This window comes from Cornus florida, unplaced genomic scaffold (assembly GCF_030987335.1).
Source record: "Cornus florida cultivar Cherokee Brave unplaced genomic scaffold, ASM3098733v1 CherokeeBrave_3.0.0_Hap2_Chr04, whole genome shotgun sequence".
In the NCBI taxonomy this organism is placed as follows: Eukaryota; Viridiplantae; Streptophyta; class Magnoliopsida; order Cornales; family Cornaceae; genus Cornus; species Cornus florida.
Window position 1 is genome coordinate 59,247,505 of NW_026775574.1, and position 4,920 is coordinate 59,252,424.

The window sequence follows — 4,920 nt, forward strand, 5'->3', positions numbered from 1 at the left end:
TTAATTTCAAGTCTGGTAAATGTCATAATTTTGGTTTGAAGATTGGTTTGTTTGTCACTTAGTATATAATGAATTAATAACATAATTTAAAATGAATTCAAAGATTGAATTAACAAATAGAGGAGACTATAAACAAGCTACAATGTAATCAATTTGGGGAAAATAATTATATGCAACTATAAAGTGTAAAAGCATACAACAACTACAACAATTTTTAGAAATTCATACAAATTAAAACTAAGCATAACCAATCTTTGGTTGGCATGCCTCATCCACCTAAACTAGGTTGTGGTATGAGCCATCATCCCTAGGCATGGCCTATCAAGTTTCTGAATTTATAAGTTTTAGCATATAAAAGTAAATCGTCTACATAAACTATCTTCAGTATATATGGACCAACTACCTAATGATGAGCGCTGAAAAGTGCGTATTTAAACCCCTTAAGCTAAGGTATTCTAGGACCTTTATCTATCTTATTTTCCTGTTTTATTCTAATTTCGTGTTATTGCCCTTTTTAGGTGCTTATCCCAAAAATAAGTCAATTCAGCCAAATAAGAGCATTAAAGGAGTTAACTCAAGCTGAATGGAAGAAATGAGCAAAGTGAGAGCAAAATGAAGCAAAGTGTGGAAATTTAGCATGTTCGATTGATCTCAGCATATCTTCGCTCGATCGAAAGTTCATTGATCTAAACAATTCAAGATGGATCTAAGTCCTTGTCCTTATCCAAAAGGATCCAACAAGTTCGATCGATCCAACATTTTCCAGATCGATCGAAATGATTCGATCTTATCCACACCTACCACACACCTACCACTTTTGTCTTCTTCCCAAAAATATCCCAGAGATTTGTCTTTATTCAAAAAGGTGCCGCCAAGGAAGATAGATCTCTACAGCATTCGATGGATCTCATCCATGTTCAATAAATCTCAACACAGTTCGATCGATCGAATTTCCTCAAGTCCGAAAAAAAATAGATTACAACTCATTAAAAGTTGGCTCATGGTGCAATCATTGGAGGGACCTTAGTGTAGAGCCCAGACTATTGGTGTGACATTTGACCTACCTATATAAGAATTGAGAGCCACTTTTAGAGCATATATAGAGAGAGATAGTTGATATTCATAACTTGCATTTTTCATATCTTGGAGAGAAGGCTAGAGATAAGAGAGCTTTTACACATTTTGGGAGTTCTTTCATTCTTTTAGGGTTTCCATCAAGAAGGGAGTCATTCCTACCATGGAGATAGCCCTTAAGGGTTGGATGACTACTTCAATGAGTGGCTAGACATCTACTTGGGGCAAGAGTAGCCCCTAAGTTTGCTTCCTCGACTTAGTTCTTTGTATATTTTTGGGGATGTATTTGTAACAATGTTTTGATCTTGAATTTATATCTATATCTTGTGGTTTCTACTTGATGTGTATAGATTAATGCTTTCAATTGATTATCTACTTCTAACCACATGTCTATGTATGCTAGAATGGATGATTCATGTGCTTTTCTCTAGATTTAGTGAAATTTATGCATGTCTATGTGTATGGATGAAATTAATCTAGAGATTGTCAAAACATAGAGCTTAATTGAACACTCTTGCAATTTATTTGATGGTTCACACTTGTTTCTTGATGGATTGTACCACAAATTTAGCTTACTTAGTTAAATTTCATGTCTTTAGTGTAGATGTAGTGTAGTTACTTTTAATTCATAGATAGGTAGACAATCTACTCTTGTTCCTTGGTGTTCCATACATATGAATGCATTTGGTGTATGTTTCTAGATAGTTGTGAGTGCATAAATTGTGGTTTCATTGAATGGATTTTGGTCTCATTTGATAGGTTGTGTTTTTCATTTGATTTGGCTTAACAACCTATGCTTATTTGTCATCCATGCCTAGTTTCAATTAATGTCACACACACACACATAAGTTACAAGTTAATTTCCCCATTAATATACAATTGCTAGTGTCTAGTGAAGTCAAGTTTAGTGGTGAGCTCTAGTACCCCAAGTCCTCCCCTCTATATCTTTCTCTACTTTATTAATCATTGAATTTTGTTTACTTCAATTTCATTTGCATAATAGCTTAATCAATCAATCCAACCAATCTTTGATCACTCGACCTACTAAGCCTATACATTGTTTCCATTGCTAGTGCCTAAAATCCCGTGGGACGATCCCTACTCACTCTAGCTATATTTTTAGTTAGAGGTAGTGGTGGCTTTTACAAATCTAAAACTTGGCCACCTTGCACACTCACACTCTTAGTTCATGTCTTTGCAAACTTTAGTGCGACCAACGGCAACACACCAAGTTTTTGGTGCCGTTGCCGGGGATCTAATTGGCAACATCGTGTTTTGGAAACAAATAGGAATTAGTACTTGTTTGATCGTGTTTTTTTTTTTCTTTATTTTCTTCTTAGTTACTTATTGTGTTTGTTCTTGATTAACTAGGTGCATTAAGTGAAGGAAATCAAGCAAAGGAGAATTGAAGAGCAAGGAAGCCAAGTGGAGCTAAGCAAGGCAAAAAGACTAAAAATCTAAAAAACTTGCAAAGCAAAGCAAGGCTAGAAAGTTGAAAGTTAAATTAAAGTTGCTTAAGGACCCTTTGTGAGATCTTTCTAACTCAAGCTCTAGTTAAATCGTCGGTCCGCGTGAAGGCTTGTTTTTCATTTCTTAGATAAATCGTGAGCTCACGTGGAGGCAATTTACTTTTCTTTACATGTTTTCCAGGCATAGGAGTATGGGATCATTGTATGTGAAGATTTGTTGATTTATTGTTGGGGCGAAGTGTTTGTTACTTGCTTATTTCTTGTTATTGTCTTTGCTAGTGCATGCATAGTCATAGGTTATTAAATCCTACTCTTGTCTCTCTTAATTTTCATCTTGAATCGGTTGTTCGTAATCCTAGGGGAAGAGGTAGTTCTCATCACTCCATTTCACCAATGGAGGATTTGAATGACGACCATGTGGACGACCTTGGTTATATAGACCAACAAGGCATCCTCCACCCTAATGTACATCATGACAACATCCAAGTACCATTAGGCATACCTAGACCATTCATTCCACCACAACAAGAAGTCCAAATTCCATTGGGAATGCCTCAACCAATCTTTGCTCCACAACCTCCTATGGTTCAAGCTAATCAATGTGTTCGTGTAGCACCACCAATTATGAATCCTCCCATTGCATTAAGAGACCATTATTTGCCTAATGAATATAATGCATCCACTTGCATTCAATTGCCCCCATTTAGAGCACATCACTATGAAATCAAACCACAAACTATTCAAATGCTTCCTAACTATCATGGACTTCTAAGTGAAGAACCCTATAAGCATTTGGATGAGTTTCTTGAAGTGTGTTCCACCATAAAATACACAGGCATGCCGGAAGAAGTGTTAAGACTCAAACTTTATCCTTTCACCTTCAAAGACAAAGCAAAATATTGGTTTAACAAACTTAGGCCTTTTTCGATAACTTCTTGGGCTGAAATGCAACAAGGGTTCTTAAAGAAGTACTACCCGGTATCAAAGACCAATGCCATGAGAACTTCAATTCGTGAATTTTCTCAAGGGGGTGGGGAAATGTTTCATGAGGCATAGGAAAGATTCAATGACTTGCTTAGGAAGTGCCCACATCATGACATACCTAAGTGGCAATTAGTTCAATATTTCTTTAAAAGTTTACCGGATAATCACAAGGGTATGGTTGATGCATCTATGGGTGGTTCTTATCTTGATAAGCATGAAAATGATGTGTGGCAATTGTATGAAAGTATGAGTGAGAATTAAATGCATAGGTCCTTATCTTCTAAAAATGGTAAAAATCTAGGTGGAAGGAAGAATGTTGGCTTGTACCAAGTTGACAACTCCAATGATATAGCCGCCAAGATGAAATCCTTATCTCAAAGGTTTGATCAATTTTTGATCAACCAAACTTCGGCGAATCAAATGTCTTCCTCCCCTAATCTTGTTCATCATCGTGTATGTAATGAGTCATGTATGACTTGTTCTAGTGTGTTACATTCTACTTCCAATTGTCCCCATGGACATGTGCAAAATGACAATCATGAGCAAGCAAATACTATTTTTGCTAACCAAGGGAATAATGCCTATGGCAATCATTATAATCTAAGTTGGAGGAACCATCTGAACTTTTCTTGGACCCTCCCCAAGGTAGTTTTCAAGGGAAATATGTTCCGCCTCCAATACAAAGCCAAGGTCCCCAAGGTTTTAGACAATCATCATTTCAATCACATGGAAACCAATTATCGAATTCTCATTTCCCAAATCAATCGTATTCTCAAGGAAATTCTATGAGTCCCGTTTTCGAAGAGAAAGTTTTGACCGCTTTAGGCACTCTAGAGGCGAACACTCAATTGCTTCATTCTCATTCTCAATCCATTGCTAAGCTAGAAACCTAAGTAGGGCAAATAGCAAGTACTTTAAATGCTAGAGAGAAAGGAAAAATGCCTTTAAATGCCTCACTAAAGCAACAATGTGTTGTGGAGACTCATTCCTCACCGGAAGGTCCCACAATTGAGCATGTCAATGCGGTGACAACCTTGAGAAGTGGAAATATTATGGACAACAAAGTAGGTGTGTCCAATAAAGAGAGTGAACCGGTGCAACCAAAAGTTGACACCCATCCCGTTTCACATTTTATTCTTCCTTCATTGCATGTGCATGATCATCATATTGAGAAAGCATTGAGAAATGATTTGAAAGATAAATCAAAGCATGATTTGAAAAAGGACTTGAAAAATTCTTGTGTTGATGACGTTTCAAAGAAAAATTTTGAAAAAACTTTTGAGCCCAGAGCTCCATTTCCAGATGCCTTGAAATGATCTATTTATCTTGATAAACAAAAGACCAAGACCAATGAAATCATTGAAATGTTTAGGCAAGTGAAGATTAATCTCCC

At 36.5% G+C, this 4,920-nt stretch overlaps 1 pseudogene; it reads right to left on the bottom strand.

Moving 5' to 3' along the window:
* Window positions 1-3,544: 3,544 nt before the first annotated feature.
* LOC132305860 (small nucleolar RNA R71) lies at window positions 3,545-3,643 on the bottom strand (annotated as a pseudogene).
* Between the last annotated feature and the right edge of the window lie 1,277 nt (window positions 3,644-4,920).